General features: G+C 44.0%; 5 non-coding genes across 5 annotated transcripts; all 5 read left to right on the forward strand.

The window, feature by feature from the left end:
• The first annotated feature begins 7,612 nt into the window (after nt 1-7,612).
• LOC147271473 (U2 spliceosomal RNA) lies at nt 7,613-7,803 on the forward strand. Its single transcript, XR_015116444.1, has one exon. It is a non-coding gene; the product is annotated as a U2 spliceosomal RNA (small nuclear RNA).
• A 542-nt stretch (nt 7,804-8,345) lies between these two features.
• Nucleotides 8,346-8,509, forward strand: LOC147271474 (U1 spliceosomal RNA). Its single transcript, XR_015116602.1, has one exon. It is a non-coding gene; the product is annotated as a U1 spliceosomal RNA (small nuclear RNA).
• A 586-nt stretch (nt 8,510-9,095) lies between these two features.
• On the forward strand, nt 9,096-9,286 carry LOC147271475 (U2 spliceosomal RNA). The gene has a single exon (XR_015116438.1). It is a non-coding gene; the product is annotated as a U2 spliceosomal RNA (small nuclear RNA).
• A 542-nt stretch (nt 9,287-9,828) lies between these two features.
• LOC147271476 (U1 spliceosomal RNA) lies at nt 9,829-9,992 on the forward strand. The gene has a single exon (XR_015116907.1). It is a non-coding gene; the product is annotated as a U1 spliceosomal RNA (small nuclear RNA).
• An 11,567-nt stretch (nt 9,993-21,559) lies between these two features.
• Nucleotides 21,560-21,633, forward strand: trnan-guu (transfer RNA asparagine (anticodon GUU)). Its single transcript has one exon. It is a non-coding gene; the product is annotated as a tRNA-Asn (tRNA).
• Nucleotides 21,634-24,849: the final 3,216 nt, after the last annotated feature.

Here is a 24,849-nt window from a genome sequence, read left to right on the forward strand (position 1 = left end):
TAGCATCATTTTGAGGATAGTAGCAAATCTCACTTCATGACTGTCAGCATCATTTTGAGGTTCGTAGCAACTCTGACTACATCACTGGAGCATCATTTTGAGTTTTTTGAAACTATTACCACATCACTGTCACATCATTTTGAGATTTTAAGCAACTCTCACTACATCATTGTAGCATCATTTGAAGGATAGTAGCAACTCTCACCACATCACTGTCGCATCATTTTGAGATTTTAAGCAACTCTCACTACATGACTGTCAGCATCATTTTAAGGTTTTAAGCAAATCTTACTGCATCACTTTAGCATCATTTTGAGATTAGTAGCAACTCTCACCCCATCACTGTGGCATCATTTCTTAGGTTAGTAGCAACTCTCATTGCATCACTGTCAGCATCATTTTGAGGTTTTTAGCAACTCTCACTACATGACTGTAGCATCATTTTTTAGGTTAGTAGCAACTCTCACCACATCACTGTGGCATCATTTTAAGGTTTTAAGCAACTCTTACTGCATCACTGGAGCATCACTTTGAGGTTTTTAGTCAACCTAATACATTACTGTAGCATCATTTTGAGGATCGTAGCAACTCTCACTCCATCACTGTAGCATCATTTTGAGGTTTTTAGCAACCTAATACATTACTGTAGCATCATTTTGAGGATCGTAGCAACTCTCACTACATCACTGTAGAATCATTTTGAGGTTCGTAGCAACTCTCACCACATTACTGTAGCATCATTTTGAGGTTCGTAGCAACTCTCACCACATCACTGTAGCATCATTTCTTAAGTAAGTAGCCACTCTCATTACATCACTTTGGCATGATTTTGAAATTACTATCAACTCTCACCACATCACTGTAGCATCATTTTGATGTCATGAGCAACTCTTACTACATCACTGTAGCATCATTTTGAGGTTTTTAGCAACTCTCATTACATCACTTTAGCATCATTTTGACATTAGTTGCAACTCTCACTACAACACTGTAGCATCATTTCTTAGGTTCGTAGCATCTCTCATTACATCACTTGATTATCATTTCTTATGTGAGAAGAAACTCTCACTACATCACTGTAGCTTTATTTTCAGTTAAGAAGAAACTCTCACTACATCACTGTAGCTTTATTTTCAGTTAAGAAGAAACTCTCACTACATTACTGTAGCTTTATTTTCAGTTAAGAAGAAACTCTCACTACATTACTGTAAGCATCAATTTGAGGATAGTGTCAACTCTTACTTCATCACTGCATCATTTTGAGGTTCGTAGCAACTCTCACTCCATGACTTTAGCATCAATTTTTAGGTTTTAAGCAACTCTCACTACATTACTGTCAGCATCATTTTGAGCATCCTAGTAACTCTCACTACATCACTGTCGCATCATTTCTTAGGTTCGGAGCAACTCTCATTACATCACTTTAGCATCATTTTTAAATTAGTAGCAACTGTCATTACATCACTTGAGCATCATTTTGAGGTTCGTAGAACTCTCACCACATCAGTGTAACATCATTTTGAGGTTAGTAGCAACTCTCACTACATCACTGAAGAATCATTTTGAGAATAGTTGAAACTCTCACTACATCACTGTAGCCTTATTTTGAGTTTAGCAGAAACTCTCACTACATTACTGTCAGCATCATTTTGAGGTTTTTAGCAACTCTCACCACATCACTGGAGCATCATTTCTTAGGGTAGTAGCAACTCTTACTACATCACTGAAGCATCATTTTGAGGATAGTAGTAACTCTTACTACACCACTGTCGAATCATTTAAAGGTTCGTAGCAATTCTCACTACATTACTGTCAGCATCATTTTGAGGTTCGTAGAACTCTCACCACATCACTGTAGCATCCTTTCTTAGGTTAGTAGCAAGTCTCATTACATCACTTCAGCATCATTTTGAGGTTCGTAGCAACTCTCATGACATCACTATCAGCATCATTTTGAGGTTAGTCGCAACTCTCACTACATTATTGTGGCATCATTTTGAGGTTTTTCGCAACTCTCACTACATCACTGTAGCATCATTTGTTTGGTTAGTGGCAATTCTTATTACATCACTGTAGCATCATTTGAGCATCGTAGCAACTCTCACGACATTACTGTTGCATCATCTTGCGGTTTTTAGCAACTCTCACCACATCACTGCAGCATCATTTCTTAGGTTTTTAGCAACTCTCACTACATCACTGTAGCATCATTTTTAGGTGAGTTGCAACTCTCAATACATTACTGTAATCATCATTTTGAGGTTTTTAGCAACTCTCACCACATCACAGTGGCATCATTTCTTAGGTTAGTAGCAACTCTCATTACATCACTGTCAGCATCATTTTGAGATTAGTAGCAACTCTCACTACATCACTGTAGCATCATTTTGAGGATTTTTGAAACTCCCACTTCATGAGTGTCAGCATCATTTTGAGATTAGTAGCAACTCTCACTACATCACTGTAGCATCAGTTTGAGGTTTTTAGCAACTCTCACTATATCACTATCAGCATCATTTTGAGGTTGGTAGCAACTCTCACTACATCACTGTAGCATTATTTTGAGTTAACAGAAACTCACACTACATTACTGTCAGTATCATTTTTAGGTTTTTAGCAACTCTCACTAAATGACTTTAGCATCATTTTGAGGTTCGTAGCAGCTCTCATGACATCACTTTGGCATCATTTTGAGGTTTGTAGCAACTCTCACTACATTACTGTAGCTTTATTTTGAGTTAAGCAGAAACTGTCACTACACTACTGTCAGTGTCATTTTTAGGGTTTTAGCAACTCTCACTACATCACTGTAGCATTATTTTGAGATAAGTAGCAACTCTCACTACATCACTGAAGCATCATTTTGAGATTTTTAGCAACTCTCACCACATCACTGTAGCATCATTCATAGATTTTAAGCAACTCTCACTACATAACTGTAGCATCATTTTGAGGATAGTAGCAACTCTCACTACATCACTGTAGCATCATTTGGAGGATAGTAGCAACTCTCACTACATCACTGTAGCATCATTTGGAGGATAGTAGCAACTCTCACTAAATGACTGTCAGCATCATTTTAAGGTTTCAAGCAACTTTTACTGCATCACTGGAGCATGATTTTGAGGTTAGTAGCAACTCTCACTACATCACTGTAGCATCATTTTGAGGTTTTTAGCAACTCTCACTACATTACTGTAGCATCATTTTGAGGTTTTTCGCAACTCTCACCACATCACTGTAGCATCATTTTGAGGTTCGTAGCAACTCTCACTACATTACTGTTAGCATCATTTTGAGGTTCGTAGCAACTCTCACTACATTACTGTAGCATCATTTTGAGGTTCGTAGCAACTCTCACCACATCACTGTAGCATCATTTTGAGGTTCGTAGCAACTCTCACTACATTACTGACAGCATCATTTTGAGGTTTTTAGCAATTCTCACTACATTACTGTAGCATCATTTTGAGGTTTTAAGTAACTCTCACTACATTGCTGTAGCATCATTTTGAGGTTTTTAGCAACTCTCACCACATCACTGAAGAATCATTTTGAGATTTTTAGCAACTCTTACTATTTCACTGTAGCATCATTTTGAGGAAAGTAGCAACTCTCACTTCATGACTGTCAGCATCATTTTAAGGTTTGAAGCAACTCTCACTACATCACTGGAGCATCATTTTGAGGTTTTTAGCAACTCTCACAACATCACTGAAGCATCATTTTGAGATTTTTAGCAACTCTTACGATATCACTGTAGCATCATTTTGAGCTTCGTAGCAACTCTCACTACATCACTGTAGCATCATTTTGAGGTTTTAAGCAACTCTCACTAAATCACTGTTGCATCATTTCTTAGGTTTGTAGCAATTCTTTTTACATCACTGGAGCATCATGTCTTAGATTAGTAGCAACTCTCACTACATTACTGGAGCATCATATTGAGGTTCGTAGTGTCACGTCCCCATGGTCACGGGCATGGGGGCGTTGCATTATTTTTGACTTCCTTCCCTTCTCAGGTTCGAGCTTCATGGGGCGGAGCTGCTGACTAATTGGGAGCACCTGGGCCCGGCGTCTCCCAGCTATAAAGCAGGCGATCAACCTGGCCGGTTGTCTCTCGCTCACTCCTCCTGGCCCACGTCGGAGCGATGGTTGTGTTTCTTGAGTTATGTCTTGTTTAGTTCTCTGCATCCATCACACCGCACACATACACCCCCTGTACACTCATGCACACACTCGCACTCACCACTGACACTACTGATAACCACACTCCACTGTACGTTATGGTTTGCCTTGTGTTGATTTTGCGTTACTAATAATAAATTATTAGTTGTGTTTCACGTTTAGTCTGCGTCTCCCTCCTTCGATGTCACGATTTCTGAGCCGGGTCGTGACAGAAGCAACTCTCACCACATCACTGTCGCAATATTTTGAGATTTTAAGCAACTCTCAGTACATCACTGGAGCATCATTTTGAGGTTCATCGAAACTCTCACTACATAACTGTAGCATCATTTGGAGGATAGTAGCAACTCTCACTACATGACTGTCAGCATCATTTTAAGGTTTTAAGCAACTCTCAGTACATCACTGGAGCATCATTTTGAGGTTCATCGAAACTCTCACTACATCACTGTAGCATCATTTTGAGGATAGTAGCAACTCTCACCACATCACTTTCGCATCATTTATTAGGTTAGAAGCAACTCTCATGACATCACTTTCGCATCTTTTTGAAATTAGTAGATACTCTCATTACATCACTGTCAGCATCATTTTGAGTTCATTATTATCATTGAGGTTATTCGAATCTTTCACTGCATTACTGTTAGCATTATTTTGATTTCATTAGCAATTCTTACGACATCTCTGTCGCATTATTTTGAGGTTATTAGCAACTCTTCCTACATCCCTGTAGCATTGTTTTTGAGGTCGTTAGCAACTCTTCCTACATCACTGTAGCATTTTTTGAGGTTATTCGCAAATCTTACGACATCACTCTCAGCATCATTTTGAGATCATTAGTAACTTTAATTACATCACTGTAGCATCGTTTTGAGGTTCGTAGCAAATATTACTAATTACTATTACTAAGACTGTCAGCATCACTTTGAGGTTATTCGAAACTTTCACTACATTACTGTCAGCATCACTTTCAGTTTGTTAGCAATCCTTAGAACATCACGGTAGCATCATTTTGAGGTTCGTCGCAACTATTACTACAATAATGTCAGTATTATTTTGAGTTTATTAGCAATTCTTACGACATCAGTTTCGCATTATTTTGAGTTTTTTAGCAACTCTTACTAGATTACCGTCAGCATCATTTTGAGTTCATTAGCAATTCTTACAACATCACTGTCGCATCATTTTGAGTTCATTAGCAATTCTTACGACATCACTGTCGCATCATTTTGAGGTTATTAGCAACTATTACTACATTACTGTCAGCATCACTGAGTTTATTAGCATCTATCACCACGTGACTGTTAGCATCGTTTTGAGTTCAATAGCAATTCTTACGACATCACTGTCATCATCATTTTTAGGTTACTCGCAGCTCTAACCACATGACTGTCAGCATCACTTTGAGGTTATTCGAAACTTTCACTACATTACTGTTAGTATCATTTTGAGTTTATTAGCAATTCTTACGACATCACAGTAGCATTATTTTGAGTTTCGTAGCAACTCTTACTACATGACTGTCAGCATCACTTTGAGGTTATTCGAAACACTTACTACATTGCTGTAAGCATCACTGAGTTGATTAGCAACTATCACTACATTACAGTTAGCATCATTTTAAGTTCATTAGCAATTCTTCCGACATCACTTTCAGCATCATTTTGAGGTTATTACCAATTCTTCTGACATCACTGTCGCATTATTTTGAGGTTGTTAGCAACTCTTACTACATTACTGTTGCATTATTTTAAGCAACTCTTTCTAACTGACTGTCAGCATCACTTTGAGGTTGTTCGAAACACTGACTACATTACTTTAAGCATCACTGAGTTAATTAGCAACTATCACTACATTACTGTTAACATCATTTTGAGTTCATTAGCAATTCTTCCGACATCACTGTCGCAATATTTTGAGGTTCGTAGCAACTTTTACTACATTACTATCAGCATCACTTTTAGGTTATTCAAAACTTTCACTCCATTACTGTTAGCATCATTTTGAGTTCATTAGCAATTCTTACTACATCACTGTCGCATCATTTTGAGATCATTAGCAATTCTTCCGACATCACTATCGCATTATTTTGAGGTTCGTAGCAACTCTTTCTACTTTACTGTTGCATTATTTTGACGTTATTAGCAGCTCTCACTACATTACTGTCAGAATCATTTTGAGGTTATTAGCAGCTCTCACTAGATTACTGTCAGCATCATTTTGAGTTCATTAGCAATTCTTACTACATTACTGTTGCATTATTTTGAGGTTAGTAGCAACTCTTACTACATGACTGTCAGCATCACTTTGAGGTTGTTTGAAACACTTACTACATTACTGTAAGCATCACTGAGTTTATTAGCAACTATCACTACATTACTGTTAGCATCATTTTGAGTTTATTAGCAATTCTTACGACATCACTGTATTATCAATTTGAGGTTAGTTTCAACTTTTCCAAAATTACCGTCAGCATCATTTTGAGTTCATTAGCAATTCTTCCGACATCACTGTCGCATTATTTTGAGATTATTAGCAATTCTTCCGACATCATTGTCGCATTATTTTGAAGTTCATAGAAACTCTTACTACATGACTGTCAGCATTACTTTGAGGTTATTCGAAACTTTCACAACATTACTTTTAGCATCATTTTGAGTTCATTAGCAATTCTAATGCGGCTCGAGGCCACGCTGGTTCACCGAGCGACAAGGTGAGCCTTGAAAACGGCATCGGCCGAGCTTCCCGGGCTTTGGATACCCTGGTGAATTCCCCAAATGTGGGAGTCTCAACTGCATAATTTCTGACAGTGGGGGACTGCGTCCGCGCTCTCCCCTGTGATCGTGTGAAAAAAGGAAAGAAAGAAAGAAAGGCCGACCACGGCGGCAACAACAACAACGGTGACCGCCTGTCCCGGCCAGTTGGCGGTCTCCTCTTGTGCTGGCCAGCCTGAGGAGACCGCGGAGGACGTAGCCTCGATGAGCTCCCAGTATCTCTCACACCTTCCAGCCCTAAATGAAGAGGGCAGGGTTTCTGCCACATTTAGTTGAGGGTCATGGTATCTGACAAGCCCTGAGCTCAGGACAATACATCCACGGCTCGTCTTCGCAGTAAGTGGAATGATACCAGAGAATTCATGCGTGGGAGGAGATCAACTTGGAAAACCCCGACTCCAGGATGAGTCGCTGGCTTGTGGCTTTGAACACCGCTTTGTTTTTCTTTGAGTCGCCCCACTAGCATAGCAGGGTGAAGGCACCGATTGCCTTTGCTTTGGATAGCAGTGGGGACAACCAGTGTGCCAGATGTAGTGTTTATGGCACTGCATTTTGTGTCGCCACCCAAAATGTTGCAGTTCCTGCCCACAGCCGCGGCCGGGATTGGCTGTACCGGGGGTGCTGACTCTCACGTCGGGTGGCTGACGGGCATCGCTTCTCGGCCTTTTGGCTAAGATCAAGTGTAGTATCTGTTCTTATCAGTTTAATATCTGGTACGTTCCCTATCCGGGAACCATATATTAAATTGCTTTTTGGAACAGGGAGATGGATCGGGAGCTTACTCTGTCCTTTCCACGCATCAACCTGGTATTGCAGTGTTTCCAGGAGTGGTGTAATGCCCTGCATTTCTCGTCGGAAATAAAACAAGCCTCCGCCAGGCACTCGCTCACCTGCTCCACCCAAAGCCGGACCAGGGTTCTCCTCCTGCACTGCAGCTTTTCCTCAGCCTGCGGCCGCAATGGCCTTCCAGGAACGGTGCGGGCCCCTCCCCTTTAGTCAGGAGCAAATCCCGTGCTCTTCAGGCCAACTCTCGAGTTCTGCACATGAGGCCGGGGCTGGATTTCCGCCCGCGCTGCCGCTGGGCGTCAAGTTGTGGCTCCGTTTGCACTCCAGATAAGGATGGAGGTCCGCTGACGGCACTGCTCTCGGAGCCTTTCCCAAAAGGCTTTGGAATGCACTCTGAAAGACCTGAACCTTCAATGTGCCTGAGCTTCCCGGGCTTGGGATATCCGACATCCGGCATCGTTGTGAGAAACAAAGGGGGCTGCGCACGCGGCAGATTGGCACAAGGTAGGAAAGATCAGGCGCTGTGTCGGCCTCCCTGCCTGTCAGTCAGAAGGCTGTGTCCCTGGAGCTCATGTCTGTTCCTAAGCTCAGCGAGTCATACTTACCTGGCAGGGGAGATACCATGATCAGCAAGGTGGTTCTCCCCGGGTGAGGCTCAGCCATTGCACTGGGGCTGTGCTGACCCTGGTGAATTCCCCAAATGTGGGAATCTCAACTGCATAATTTCTGACAGTGGGGGACTGCGTCCGCGCTCTCCCCTGTGATCGTGTGAAAAAAGGAAAGAAAGAAAGAAAGGCCGACCACGGCGGCAACAACAACAACGGTGACCGCCTGTCCCGGCCAGTTGGCGGTCTCCTCTTGTGCTGGCCAGCCTGAGGAGACCGCGGAGGACGTAGCCTCGATGAGCTCCCAGTATCTCTCACACCTTCCAGCCCTGAATGAAGAGGGCAGGGTTTCTGCCACATTTAGTTGAGGGTCATGGTATCTGACAAGCCCTGAGCTCAGGACAATACATCCACGGCTCGTCTTCGCAGTAAGTGGAATGATACCAGAGAATTCATGCGTGGGAGGAGATCAACTTGGAAAACCCCGACTCCAGGATGAGTCGCTGGCTTGTGGCTTTGAACACCGCTTTGTTTTTCTTTGAGTCGCCCCACTAGCATAGCAGGGTGAAGGCACCGATTGCCTTTGCTTTGGATAGCAGTGGGGACAACCAGTGTGCCAGATGTAGTGTTTATGGCACTGCATTTTGTGTCGCCACCCAAAATGTTGCAGTTCCTGCCCACAGCCGCGGCCGGGATTGGCTGTACCGGGGGTGCTGGCTCTCACGTCGGGTGGCTGACAGGCATCGCTTCTCGGCCTTTTGGCTAAGATAAAATGTAGTATCTGTTCTTATCAGTTTAATATCTGGTACGTTCCCTATCCGGGAACCATATATTAAATTGCTTTTTGGAACAGGGAGATGGCTCGGGAGCTTGCTCCGTCCTTTCCACGCATCAACCTGGTATTGCAGTGTTTCCAGGAGTGGTGCAATGCCCCGCATTTCTCGTCGGAAATAAAACAAGCCTCCGCCAGGCACTCGCTCACCTGCTCCACCCAAAGCCGGACCAGGGTTCTCCTCCTGCACTGCAGCTTTTCCTCAGCCTGCGGCCGCAATGGCCTTCCAGGAATAGTGCGGGCCCCTCCCCTTTTGTCAGGAGCAAATCCCGTGCTCTTCAGGCCAACTCTCGAGTGCTGCACATGAGGCCGGGGCTGGATTTCCGCCCGCGCTGCCGCTGGGCGTCAAGTTGTGGCTCCGTTTGCACTCCAGATAAGGATGGAGGTCCGCTGACGGCACTGCTCTCGGAGCCTTTCCCAAAAGGCTTTGGAATGCACTCTGAAAGACCTGAACCTTCAATGTGCCTGAGCTTCCCGGGCTTGGGATATCCGACATCCGGCATCGTTGTGAGAAACAAAGGGGGCTGCGCACGCGGCAGATTGGCACAAGGTAGGAAAGATCAGGCGCTGTGTCGGCCTCCCTGCCTGTCAGTCAGAAGGCTGTGTCCCTGGAGCTCATGTCTGTTCCTAAGCTCAGCGAGTCATACTTACCTGGCAGGGGAGATACCATGATCAGCAAGGTGGTTCTCCCCGGGTGAGGCTCAGCCATTGCACTGGGGCTGTGCTGACCCTGGTGAATTCCCCAAATGTGGGAATCTCAACTGCATAATTTCTGACAGTGGGGGACTGCATCCGCGCTCTCCCCTGTGATCGTGTGAAAAAAAGAAAGAAAGAAAGAAAGGCCGACCACGGCGGCAACAACAACAACGGTGACCGCCTGTCCCGGCCAGTTGGCGGTCTCCTCTTGTGCTGGCATGCCTGAGGAGACCGTGGAGGACGTAGCCTCGATGAGCTCCCAGTGTCTCTCACACCTTCCAGCCCTAAATGAAGAGGGCAGGGTTTCTGCCACATTTAGTTGAGGGTCATGGTAGCTGACAAGCCCTGGGCTCAGGACAATACATCCACGGCTCGTCTTCGCAGTAAGTGGAAGGATACCAGAGAGAATTCATGCGTGGGAGGAGATCAACTTGGAAAACCCCGACTCTCAATTCTGACGACATCACTGTCGCATCATTTTGAGATCATTAGCAATTCTTCTTACATCACTGTCGCATTATTTTTAGTTTCATAGCAACTCTTACTACATTACTGTGTCATTATTTTAAGGTTTTTAGCAACTCTTCATAAATTACTGTCAGCATCACTTTGAGTTTATTAGCAACTATCACTACATTACTGTCAGCATCATTCTTGAATTCATTAGCAATTCTTCCGGCATCACTGTAGCATAATTTTGAGATCATTAGCAAGTCTTACTACATCACTGTCACATCATGTTGATATCATTAGCAATTCTTACGACATCACCGTAGTATTATTTTGAGGTTCGTAGCAACTCTTACTACATGACTGTCAGCATCACTTTGAGTTCATTAACAATTCTTCCGACATCACTGTAGCATTATTTTGAGGTTATTAGCAACTCTGACTACATTACTCTCCACATCATTTTTAGGTTACTCGCAACTCTAACCAGGTGACTGTCAGCATCACTTTGAGGTTATTCGAAACTTTCACTACATCACTGTCGCATCATTTTGAGATCATTAGCAATTCTTCTGACATCACTGTCGCATTATTTTGAGGTTCGTAGCAACTCTTACTGCATGACTGTCAGCATCACTTTGAGGTTATTCGAAACTTTCACTACATTACAGTTAGCATCATTTTGAGTTCCTTAGCAGTTCTTCCGACATCACTGTCGCATTATTTTGAGGTTCGTAGCAACTCTAACTACATGACTGTCAGCATCACTTTGAGGTAGTTCGAAACACTTACGACATTACTGTAAGCATCACTGAGTTTATTAGCAACTATCGCTACATTACTGTTGGCATTATTTTGAGTTCATTAGCAATTCTTACTACATGACCGTCACATCATTTTGATATCATTAGCAATTCTTACAACATCACTGTAGCATCATTTTGAGATCATTAGCAATTCTTCCGACATCGCTGTCGCATTATTTTGAGTTTTGTAGCAACTCTTACTATATGACTGTCAGCATCACTTTGAGGCCATTCGAAACTTTCATTCCATAACAGTTAGCATCATTTTGAGTTCATTAGCAATTCTTGCTACATCACTGTCGCATCATTTTGAGACCATTAGCAATTCTTCCAACATCACTGTCGCATTATTTTGAGGTTCGAAGCAACTCTGACTACATGACTGTCAGCATCACTTTGAGGTAGTTCGAAACACTTACTACATTACTGTTAGCATCATTTTGAGTTTATTAGCAATTCTTATGACAACAGTGTAGCATCATTTTAACGTTAGTTTCAACTCTTCCTACATTACCGTCAGCATCATTTTTAGTTTTTTAGCATCTCTTACTACATCACTGTAGCATCATTTTGAGTTCATTAGCAACTCTTCCGACGTCACTGTCGCATTATTTTGAGTTTAGTAGCAACTCTTACTACATGACTGTCAGCGTCATTTTGAGGGAGTTTGAAACTCTTACTACATTATTGTAAGTATCACTGAGTTTATTAGCAACTATCACTACGTTACTGTTAGCATCATTTTGAGTTCTTTAGAAATTCTTCTGAAATCACTGTCGCATCACTTTGAGGTTATTCGAAACTTTCACTACATTACTGTTAGCATCATTTTGAATTTATTAGCAGCTCTTACTAGATTACCGTCGCATCATTTTGAGATCATGAGCAATTCTTCCGACATCACAGTCGCATTATTTTGTGGTTTTTAGCAACTCTTACTACATGACTGTAAGCATCACTGAGTTTATTAGCAACTATCAATACATTACTGTTTGCATCGTTTTGAGTTTATTAGCAATTCTTACGACATCACTGTCGCATCATTTTAGATCATTAGCAATTCTTCTGAAATCACTGTCGCATTACTTTGAGGTTCGAAGCAACTCTTACTACATTACTGTCAGCATCACTTTGAGGTTAATCGAAACTCTAACCACATGACTGTCAGCATCACTTAGTTTATTAGCAACTATCACTACATTACTGTTAGCATCATTTTGAGTTCATTAGCAATGTGGGGCTTTGATTGGGAATTGTAAGAAAAATCCCTGAATGAACAACACAAACACAGACTGTGTCTGAAATTCCACACCTGCACCCGAAACCAGTGTGGAATCAATTGTATCCACTATCCATACTGATTCTGGAGAAATTTCTTTGTGTGTTTTGATGGACGCGAGCCAAGCAGAAATTTCCCACAATGCAATAGGGCGGCGTTTGGTCAGTGTTGAGCAGGCGTCAGTCTGACAATGATGTCATATTATTGTGTCATCACTTGACCAGACCCAAAAGTAGGCTCAGGTATCAGTTTCTTCTCAATGCTAATGTCTGCTAGCTTAGTCTGCTACTTTGATGGCTCTGCCTGCTCAAAGGTCCAGACCCCTGGATGTGGTGGTTCCTACCTGAATGTAGATTCTGTCAGCTCATGTTGTTAAATCAACTCACCAGGAACACCAGTAGATTTCAATGGACTGACAATGAGTCTCATTGAATGGGTGTCTTGTCCAATGAGAAACAATCAGTCTCAGGTTGAAGCTCATCAATGAGGTCTTGTGGATCAGTGGCTTGCATGAATGAATGAGTTGGAAGACTTCTTGGAAATTAAAGAGGATTTAATACAATTAAGAAAACACTTAAGACAGAGTGATAATTCCAGCAGAGTAATTAAGGCCCATATTGAGTAGCAGGTATGAATTAGCCTGGATTTATCTGAGCTTCAAGTAGACGGCTAAGAGGCAGGTGGAAAGGTGTGTAGGATGAACGATGGTGACCTCCAACCAAATGAAGAGGACTGAGTGGAGGCTGACCAGCTCTACGGAGTCAGGCGGAGTTTGGCAGCGAGACAGGAGTCCAGGCCTGAATCGGTGAAAACCAACGTAACCGGCTTACGTTCTCAGCTGGATTCTCCCATCGATGTACGACGCCTCTCCAACGAACTGGTGGGAGGACGGCCTCCAAAGCCTCCACCTCGTCGACCGTGGCTCTCGCTGAGATTCGCTCGATGAAGAAGGGAAGCGCGTTGATTGGCTACCCTCTGGTCTCAGGCTGCTGGCTGCCTGGACTAAGCTGCTCTTCTCCAACACAAAGGTGGCTTCTCTCTCTTCAAGGCTCACAGGAGGTCAAGAGTGTAGCGACCGTGAGCCGAGATCGATGATGAATTACAAAAATAGAAAATCAAAAAATAAATTAGAGGAATAGAAAAGGGGGGGGGGCGGACCAGCTGCTCTAGGAGCTCACACACAAAGGGCAGAAACAAGAAGCACTGAAGAGAGCGCCAGCAGTGGATGGTGCCACCACTGTTACAGTAAACTGGTCCGCCTCAGAGCAGTGACCTTTGACCTGTGAGGGGTTGTTGGCCAATCAGCACACTTTGCTGTCTTCAGTCCTTCTCAGATATCAACAAATGAAGCTGGTTGAACAGACAGCAATCATCATCACTCAGAGACATCACCTGGAGAGGAAGACTGCTCCGAGTTCTGACAATGACAGTGAAGAGGCAAGGAGAGCTGGACAACCACAGACAGTGAAACATTCGGAACATCATGTTGATGCACGTGTGTGTGTGTGTGTGTGTGTGTGTGTGTGTGTCAGAATCGGAATCAGAATCTTTTATTTTCGTTGTAGGGGGGGGGTACAGTGACAATAGTTAGAGCGCTCTTCCAGAGCCACCGTGCACCACAGAATGCAGATACAAAGAAAAGATAGAAAAGATAAAAGCAAGATAAAAGACACTGTTAGAACAGAAAGATCCATCAACCCACCAACCAGAGGTGTGTCTGGTACAGATGTGGAATTATTGGCTCACACAATGTTGAGGACACTGGAAGAAGACAAACAAAAAAGGCTGGTGTGATCCAGACCTTCATCAAAAATGGTCCTGGAGAACTGTTCAATGTGTCAGGACTTCTGTCCATTGTCTTCTGCTTATCCTGTTCAGGGTCATGAGGGGGTGGAGCCTATCCCAGCAGCTTTTGGGCGACAGGCCGTGTTCACCCTGGACAGGTCACCAGTCCATCACAGGGCCAACACATCCACAGACAAACATTCCAAGCCAGACTCAGGAGGATCTCTCCACCCTACAGACTGTAAAGGAACCATCAAAGATGGCAGTTGGAGTTCTGTGGATATGTGCTGGATTCCTCGTCCTCACGGACCAGAAGTCTGTCTGAAATACTGCACTGATTGATGATCTTTTCATGAATCTGGAAAAGCTTCTAAAATGAAAGGAAAACAATCCTATCTTCTTCATGCCTCAAGCCAAATCAAACCAAGAGTTCTTTTATCATATTTTTTTAACCGGACGTCTGCTTTGACTGGTTGGTTGTTGAAAGAGAGCAGGACAGGACAGACAGCAGAAGACAAATATAGAGAAGGAAAGACAAAAGACAGAGAGAAAGGAGGGAGAGAATGACAAAAAGATGGGAACAAGATGAGGGTGAAAGACAAGCAGAGAGAAAGACAGAGGGACAGGGGGATGGAAGACAGACACACAACCAACAACAGCAGCAGCAATAATAGTAAACTAGCTGCCAATGATAACATCTCCTGGTCGCTGAAGCAATCAACTTCATAATAGGAGGATTGAAGAGCCAGGAAATAAAATATTAGCACAATACTGATGTGAATGTTCGTGCAATACTGAGAACACTGATATGTAGACGACTAGTAGGGGCGGCACGGTGGTGCAAGAAGACAAACAAAAAAGGCTGGTGTGATTCAGACATCCATCAAAAATGGTCCTGGAGAACTGTTCAATGTGTCAGGACTTCAGAAGCTCCAATCCTCTCTAAGGTCCAGTGAGAGTGGAAGAGATTATAAATGAGAGAAGCAGGGCCCTCACTCAGAACTGAACCAGCTCAGTTGGGAGAGCCTTAGACTGAAGATCTAAAGGTCCCTGGTCCGATCCCAGGTTTCAGCAGAGGAGCATTGACTTTACTTTCCAGTGGAGGAACTGCAGACATGAAGGAAACTAACATCTTGTCCTGTGCATTCTTGTGACATTCAGGACATTTTTGGAGCCTCTTGATGGATTTTGCCACAGAGAATCAGAGTCAATCAAAAGCATGGTGGACTTCAACATGGAGGACTGAACAAGTCAAGAAAGCATCAGTTTGACCTTCACAGGTGTTTCTGTTCCTGTCTCAATGCTGTAGAAAGAGCCTGAGGAGCTCAGACGGTAGAGCATCAGACTTTTAATCTGAGGGTCCAGGGTTCAAGTCCTTGTTCAGGTGCTGTGGAGGTTCCAGTGTTTGACAACATGGTACTGGATGAAGTTTAGTGTTGAACAAACTGTCATCATCAAAAGTAGAAGTGTTCTTGTCTTGCCACTGTGAGACTGTTGCTAGGAAAGTGACCACTAATAATTTCATGTGGCATGCAATTAACAAAAGACCTACATTGATGGTCGAGGGGGGCTGGAGCCTATCCCAGCATCTACGGGCCAGAGGCGGGGTTCACCCTGGACAGGTCACCAGTCCATCACAGGGTCAACATACAGAGACGAACAACCATTCACACTCACATTCATACCTACGGTCAATTTAGAGTGTCCAATCAGCCTCGTCCCCAATTACATGTCTTTGGACAGTGGGAAGGAGCCGGAGCACCAGAGAGAACCCACGCATTCATGGGGAGAACATGCAGGCTCTACACAGAAAGATTCCCCACCCGAGCCTGGACTCAAACCAGAACCTTCTTGCTGTGAGGCCACAGTGCTCACCACTGCACCATCATGCTGCCATGCTCTCTTCTACTTTCCTCAATTGTGTTTCTTTCATGTCCTCCTGAGATCAAAGACAGAATTCTAGCTACTGTCAAAGCCCTGATGACATCATCAGGAATTCTGACTTTGATCTGGAGACTCTTGCTTTAATCTGAATTTGACCTGACTAATGTCTAAGTTTAGGTTGCATGATACCGACCACCTCATTTCTCCTGATGGACTGGTGACCTGCCCAGGGTGAACCCTGCCTCTTGAACAACGTCACCTGGGATCGCCCCCCCCCATGACCCCATACCCCCTTCCCTCATGTGACTCTTTCATGCGGGCCTCTCAAAACAAAAACATGGCGGCCGCTCCTGTCATTTTCGGAGGAAAGTGCCTTCTTCCAAGATAATTTTGATTCAATAAAGCATTCTGATGACATTTCTAGAGAGAAATATGCATTTTGTCATAATCTTCGCTCAGTTCTTGTGTTTAATCTTTGGTTTGTTCGTTATTACGATGAATCTTTCACCTCTCGGAAGAGAGTCGTGACAGTGTCACATTTCTACTGTTGCTATGTTGGTTGCTAAGGATGCCATTACGGACGAGTGTCATTTCAAGATAGGTTTGATTTTTAAAAAGCATTTTAAGGACATTTCTGGCGAGAAATATAAATTTTATTTCCATAATATTCGCTGTTCAATAAAGAATAATATGAAATGGATTTTAGTGCCCCAGGAATTACAAACATCTGCTTCCGTGGAAGTCGCCCCCGTTCTTCTGTGAGAAAATCCGGTAGTTGTCGCTCACTCCGAGGAAAAAAAACAAATATTTTTAATACTTCATCTTTTGATTAATAAGACAATCTACAAATTCATTTAATTTCTGCATGTTTATTCTACCTACGAAGTCCATTTGTCACCATTATAGATCGACCAATCAGCATTAAGAATATAAACAATGACTCAAACTAATGGCGGTCTGCTGACGTCACATCCGTCACAGAGGCTCACTCCTGCACTCAGAGGTGGCCTTTTAGTTCCATCACTTCACGCTGTATTTACAGATTTATTATTGAGGGGAACAAACCACTCTGATGTCTGGGTTCATCAAGGATATCATTAAAGAAATCCTAACTATCTGGCCAGTTAAATTGATCCTAACTGTTCTTCAGATGTTGTGCTGGTAATGTCATGTAGTTTCTTTTCCAATGTAACTTTGTCGTTCTGATGTGTGTATTTTTACTGCTCCAACAAAGCTGTTCCTCTTCTGGGGAAATCAATCATTCAGGCAATCAATAACTGAGTGTCTCTGATGCTGTACTGTAGTATTGCAGTACAACAACACTCTGATCCTTCCTTTTCAAATGTTTTTATTGTGTTTCTCTCATCAGGTGTTCAAAATGATGACAATAAAAATCAATAATTGATATTCAGCTTTGTTTCAACAGTAATAATTGATCAGAAATGAGGCCTGATGGCTGCAATAGCAGCTTTGTGCTGTTCAGTGACTCCTGCTATAAAAAGGAGTCAAGGCGGTCTTAAAGATGTGAAAATGTTCCAAAGATCCTTCTTCATGTTGGTCCTGAACAAGATTGGTGTCAGGCCTTTTTTCAAAGGAGCTCCAAAAGGCTCACTTAACCCTTTGAGGCCTGGCTGAGACATGAGGCCTGTTGACCTTTGACCCTGTTGCTCTTTTGCTCTCATTGGCCTCTCCAGTGGGTACAGACCTGAAACTTTATGAAATCCTAATCTGGTGGAATAATTCTAGAACCCCCTCCCAAACAGGAAGTGGCTTCAGGAAGGAGGTGGGGCTTCAAAATTTTAAATATTGGTTTCTGGCAGAGGTGTGAACTCCTCCCAGAAAGCTCATCTCATTTGGAGCAACTTTGACCAGTTATGATGCTTCATTGATAGACTTTACTGGACTTTGCCACGCCCTTTACGGACAGCAGAAAGGACTTAGGGGGGTCAAACCAGCACAGATGCGATCCTTCAAGAACAGAACAACACACTCAAATTTCAACTTCCTAGGTTCAAAGAGAAAAAACTATCCCTTTGTGAAACTGGGCAAAATCAGGGTCTGGGACTTCTGCACTCCGAGAGCCTTTTGGAGCAGAATTGAGGATCAAATCTGGGTTCTGGTGTTTGTACTTGGGCTACATCCACCAAACTTTACACACATAGTGTGATGCCCCAGAGTAGCATGTGCTGGGAATTTCAGCCATCTAGGTGCTAAGGGGCCCAAGCACGGTCCGGGGGCATCCACTAACCCTCAGGGGCTCCTCAAAGTCTGGCCCCTCTTCCCTGGTTTCATTTGAGCTGAAGCCACCAAAAGTCACACCAATGGTTGATGTCAGTGAGAGGACTGATTCTGACATTTTCAGCCATCCAGAAGTTACAGAGCTGAAACACAAGACCCCAAAGCCCCTTCCATGTTTGTTGCCAGAGATATCGTAGTCATGACTGTGCACCTCCTTTATGAAGAAAAACAAAACAACTACTGCTTTGGGGCTTGTGTTCAGGGTTATTATATTATATTATTATATTATATTATGTGTGTAAAGTTTGGTGGATGGAGCCGGATGGGCCGGTGTGAGCAGGCATTTCAAAATATATATTTCTGGTAAAAACGCAGAAACAGCGGTTAGTTTGTTTTTGTGTTAAAATGAGAAACACACCCATCCAGTTGTAGTGCCACCACTCAGCGGCCGCCTTGCAGTCAGAAGCCATGAGAAAGGAGGAGCCGAAAAAGAGACACTCACGAGAAGAAAAGCAGACGAATTTCCAAAACTCGACGCGTTCTTTCCAGGGCTGGACTGGGAAGAAGAGACGTCAGGTGTTGGAACGTGTAGTGGAAGAAGAAGGTCTCTGAGTAGTGAAAGAGTATCACTCTTTTAACATGGTTACTGTCTTCCATGTAGAATACTGCACTTTATTTTAATTTTTGAAACTTCAAAATGTGCGCATACATCCTCTGGTATGGCGTGTGCTTACACATATCGTGTAAATAACCATGGAGGGCTGCCAGGGATGAAAAATGCCAGGGCCATTTTTTGGTCCCAGTCCAGCCCTGCTTCTTAACCTGCTCACGGTGTCCTGTCAGCTGTCTTCCCTCAAGGAGGTGGCCAGTCTTGCTCTGGAGCAGTTTCAAAAATAGGCCTCAGCACACTGCCTCTGTGCCATGCCTCTCTCATGCTCCTCTACTCTTTGGTGCACATGCCTCCAGTCTGTCAGGCCTCTAATGAAGACACTTGGATCACTGGGCTTGCTAAAAGCAGGGCAAACAAAACAAAACAAAGCATGACGTTGACCACAATAAGTCAGCCATTTCCACGTCGTGTCGTCCGTTCTAACGAAGAGCCTCTGGACGACAGGGTTTATGGAATCTTGTTGAGGATGAAACTTTAAAAAATCAGTCCTCTGTGTGGAAGAAGGGCGACTAAAATAGTCTCCAACTGTCTGATCTGACTCCTCCACTTCCATTGCAACAGCATGGCTTGACTAAGAGAAAGAGAGAGAGCTGAGAGATTTCATTGGACGAGCCCAATGTCCTTCCAGGAAATCAACCAATGGGCCGCGTTTCGCGTCTCCGATACCGTTACTGTCGATTAAAAACTATACACTTTTGAAAAAAAAATTATGACAGTTATGGGCCGGCCCAAAGATGTGCATCGGCCAGGTGGCCAGTCCAGCCCTGGGTTCACCCTTGATGGGTCACCAGTCCATCCCAGGACCAACACACACAGACAGACAACCATTCACACTCACAGTCATTTAGAGTGTCCAGGTAACCACTACCCTCTTGATGTCTTTGGACTGTGGGAGGAAGCTGGAGTACCAGAGAGAACCCACACAGAGACAGGGAGAACCTGCAGGAGGGGTGGAGATCGATGAGTCCTGGAGACGTTCAATAATGTCCACAACTTTGGCACCAGGAAGACAGCAGGTGATGGCACCTGGGAGTTCAACAGACCTGATGATTGAACCACCAATCACAAGGATTTCAGCCTCCATTGTAAACAGAGAGTTTAGATGAGAGAGAACCTGCTGTCAGCCTCACCAGTCAGGGCAGTGGCAGAGGCAGCAGAGTTGAATGAAGCAGGACCACCTGGCAGGTCTCAGCTGGAGGTGATGACATCACTGGCCTCAGTCCTCACCAGTGCTCTGCCTAGCAACAGGGACGATGGGGAGAAACCAGTAGAAGCGCTCTGAGAGTTGGAGACAGCAGGAGAGAGACCACGACAGTGTCACCCATGGGAAACTGTTGGATCCACTCAGGACAGGCTGGACAGACACAGATCAAAGACAGAATTGATGATGATGTCATCAGGAGGCTTTGATAGTGTTTTTATTTGTACCTAGAATTCTGTCTTTGATGTCAGGAGGACATGAAAGAAACCCAATTGAGGAAAGTAGAGGGGAACATTCAGCTTCATTAGAAACACTTGAACTGTTGAACAGTAGAATTTGTTTGAAACAGTTTACAACACAGTGACAGGATTGAAGAGGGAAGGTTTTTGTGTTTTCAGTTTAATTCTAACTTAAAACTGGGCATGAACATTTTTAGTCGTTCATATTCTAACATACAGAGGAAGTCATGACATTCCCTTTTTTTTAACCTGTCCTGTTCAGGAAATGGAAATGGAAATTTAGCTGCTATGTTGAATCAGAAAAACCTTTTGAAGTCTACTTTTGCTTCAGTCAGAAAGTGGACTGTTGTTAACTCTCACAATGGTTGGTGATTGTGGAGGAAGGAAGAATCCTTATGAACCTCTTTTTAACAGACACACATTTCTAAAGATGCAGGTTCATTTTATTTTGTTCTTTTAGCAGAGGATGGTTTCGATCCATCGACCTCTGGGTTCTGGGCCCAGCACGCTTCCTCTGCACCACTCTGCTCTACCATTGATGGTGCCAGGAGGCCTAAAAACACAAAACACCAATTCAATCCAGGACCTTGGAGCCTAAACTGAAACTCCATCACCCGGTGGCTCTGCTGGGGCTCCCACAGGTGAGTGAGGCTGAGCTCCAGTCTGCTCTGAGGAGGCAGCAGACATCTGCACCACTCAGAGGTTTGGTTGGTGTCTTTGACAAAATCCCAACAAACTAAAATCCTGTTGAAGCAGGAAGTTCTAGTTGAACTCTCATCCACGTCACATGACCAAGAAAACCTCCTCTTTCATTCAGACCAGAACAGACAAACATAGAAACATTGTTTCAGCTTCTGATCAAACAATAACATGTTCTTGTTTGTTTGTCATGTTCTATTAATCAGACTGATGATCTCTGGATGTTCTAGGAGGGGGGTCTGTTTCTGATGAAGCCTGTTTGGTCTGGGGGGGTTAAGATGGTGGGGCTGTTTCAGTTCTAGTGCTGAAGGCTTTCACCATGACAGTCAGACTCTCCTCTGTCCTTCATGGTCCCTCAAATGTGCAGTGTGGACCTCACACACTGAAATTTAGCCTGAAAAGTCTTCATGAAAAGCAGTGACTCAGAGTCTCTGTGGCGCAATCGGTCAGCGCGCTCGGCTGTTAACTGAGAGGCTGGTGGTTCGAGCCCACCCAGGGACGATGAACAGGCTCTACTGGTGCTTAGGAGTCGCTGTGTTAATGATCTGAATGTGGACGGACAGATTGACCCTCCACAGCAGACTCATGTGACAGATCTCTGGATGAGACGCTTCAGTGTTAAATTTAGTTGTCGTGTGTCATGCAGTGTTGAGGAGGCCTGCTGGCTGTGGGTAAAGTGGGGGCTCAGAGTTTGTGGAGTCGGCTCTGGAATGAAGGGGGTCACTGTTTGGTTCTCAGATGCTCCAGCTCAGGTTAGCGAGGTGGTGGAGAAACCAGTGAGAGCTCTGCCAGCTGGAGCCTCTTGGGTCCTGGGAGGCTTCACTCCTGGAGGTGGAAATGATGAGGAGTTTTAAAATCTGCTCCTCTTTCACGCTGACTTGTTTTCTTGGGTTCCCTCTTTTATTCATGTGTGATTTTAGTCTCAGCTCTCTAAACCTGAATGGAGCCAGAACCCATTTTAAAAGAGCTGCTCTTTTAAACTCCTGGAGATCAAGAGGATCCTGCCATGTTTGTCCAGGAGACCCACAGCACAACAGTCAGTGAATGGGGATGCAGGCAGGCTTTTAATGGGGGTCATTTGAAGTCCCAAGTCCAGTTGGAGCAGAGGGTGGAGTTTGATTCTCCAGGAGTTTTTGTTGTTGTTTTTTTCACCAGTTTCTTTTGATTTGGAGGAAATCATTCCAGGTGTTTGAAAGAAGGTGAGAGCAACTTTGGAAAATGTTCAACTGGTGTTTTTAAATGTCTTTGCACCAACAAATGGTGGACAGGACAGCTTTTGAGACATTTTAATGCCACCGTTTAACAGTGAATCTGCTGGTTTCCTGTTTTTAGGAGCTGATGGGAGCTGCACAGAGAAGCTCTTTGAGACAGGAACCATTCAGAGCTCCATCCTGCTTCTTCCAGCAGGATCCACAGATCCACCAACACACCAGCTGTTTGATGAGTGGAGGCTTTTGACCAGGATTCCTAGACAGCACAGCTGGACTCACGCAACAGCTAACTTGTTAGCACCGACTAGACAGGAGCGCTTCTATGGTTTTACTCAGTGGTTCAATATTTTTAAGAGATGTCCCATTCAGCCTGTGGGTTTGAGTGATCACTCTTCAGTCTCCTGTTCTGTTTTATTAAAATATTCATTTAAAAGCTCCTGAGAGAGAGAGAGGGAGAGGGAGGGAGAGAGAGAGAGGGAGAGAGAGAGATAGAGGGAGGGAGAGAGAGAGGGAGAGAGAGAGAGGGCGGGAGGGAGGGAGAGAGAGAGGGAGAGAGAGAGAGAGAGAGAGAGAGAGAGAGGATCAAACTGATCTCAAACTTGACTTCAAAATTCTGATTATAATCATTTTTACTCCTTGATAGATTCATCACTGCAGTGTCATAGAGGGTCCATTACTATTGCAGTATATTAAAGAATATAAGAACGAGGTTACCATCCATGTAAATATAGTATTTCATGTATTGCAGTATATTTTCAAAGATATAACACTTTAATTTTTTTTAATAAGAGAGGCTTTAATGTCTGTCTTTGATGTCTAAACTCTGACTCTGATGTCATTGGTGGTGACTGAATTCTACCCCCTGACAGACTGGGAAGGCTCCTATTGGTGATGTCATCATAAATACATGAAGGTCTTGTTTCAATGTTTTAACATTAAAGCTCATCTTGGTAAAACAATCAAGTTACCTGAACTAAGTTCTTGAAAAAAATGACTGTCACTGACTTAAATAAATCAAATCTACTTCAAAGTTCCTTCTGTTGTCATAAGTCGGCCATTTTAAGTGTACTTGTAGTTCCAGAACATTCCAAGAGGAGATGATATGAATCATGTTGTTAGATGAACTCTGTTCCTCTGCTTTGATGTTGGTGGACTGAGGGGAGTTTGCCTGAACCTGCTTGGACCTGCTGGCTCCTGCTCAGTCCCTCACTCAGCCTCACTCAGCCTCAGCAGCACGGCTCCACTGAGGACTGATTCAGGTTCCTTGCAACCAAATAGGAGGAGAGCTGAACCTTCTTGCTGGGAGGCCACAGTGCTGACCACTGCACTATTGTGTCCCCTGAAAATGCCACCACCTTGTTGGGCTTTTCTGTAACAGCAAGCACACATGAACATAGCAGCTTCTTCACAGGGCTGGTGGCGCAATGGATAACGCGTCTGACTACGGATCAGAAGATTCTCGGTTCAACTCCTGGCCAGCTCGCTTTGAACTTTATACTGAGAAGATGAAGTGAGAACCACTGATCAAAGTCAGTGAAGTCCTCCCAGGTTCCCTCCTTGTCTGCTGGAAACATGAACACATGAATGATCCTGCTACCTCTCATGTTAAGCTGCACTTGACAGTGACAGCAGGAGAACAAAAATCCCAGTGTGTCATCAACATTTCCTGTCAAATCAATGATAGAAGCTGTTGAATTTCTGGATCAGAACAAGGAGAAACCCACCCCTAGCAGCCAGAAAAGCAATCTGCATCTGACAGCGTATACCAGTGAGGCCTGCACGGATCTCTACATAGGGGAAACCAAACAGCCCCTCAACAAGCGCATGGCCCAACATAGAAGAGCCAACTCTGGAGGACAGGACTCAGCGGTTTTCCTCCACCTCAAGGAGGAAAGCCACTCCTTCCAGGACGACCATGTCCAAATACTCGACAGAGAGGACAGATGGTTTGAAAGAGGAGTTAAAGAAGCCATCCACGTCAGGATAGAGAAACCATCTTTGAACAGAGGAGGTGGACTGCGACATTTCCTTTCACCTATTTACAACCAAGTCCTTTCAAAGCTTCCCCAAAGAGCTCAGCTGAAAGACCCATGTGGAACGGCTGATGCCAGCACGGCCCATTAGCATCTGAGTGGTCGGTGAAACTCCCTAATGACCACCCCTGAAACTCCCTGACACCTCACAACGACTGTCGTTTGGGGAGGCCAGGTGAGTCTCGGGAGGGTCGTTTCCACCACAATAGCACTGACCACTCCCACATAGGTTTATAAGCTGGAGCTTCCACACTCTCCACTAGAACTGATGAAGCCTCTCGGATGAGAGGTGAAACGTCTTCAAGATAACTTACGTCCAGTTGACCAGATTTTACTTCGCTTCGATCTACGATGACCTGGATGAATGAGAACCTACACATACATTACTGTCAGCATCACTTTGAGTTTATTAGCAACTATCACTACATTACTGTTAGCATCATTTTGAGTTTATTAGCAATTCTTACGACATC

Source organism: Aulostomus chinensis, chromosome 1, assembly GCF_037954235.1.
Source record: "Aulostomus chinensis isolate RoL2024-O1b breed Wild chromosome 1, RoL_Achi_v1.0, whole genome shotgun sequence".
Lineage (NCBI taxonomy): Eukaryota > Metazoa > Chordata > Actinopteri > Syngnathiformes > Aulostomidae > Aulostomus > Aulostomus chinensis.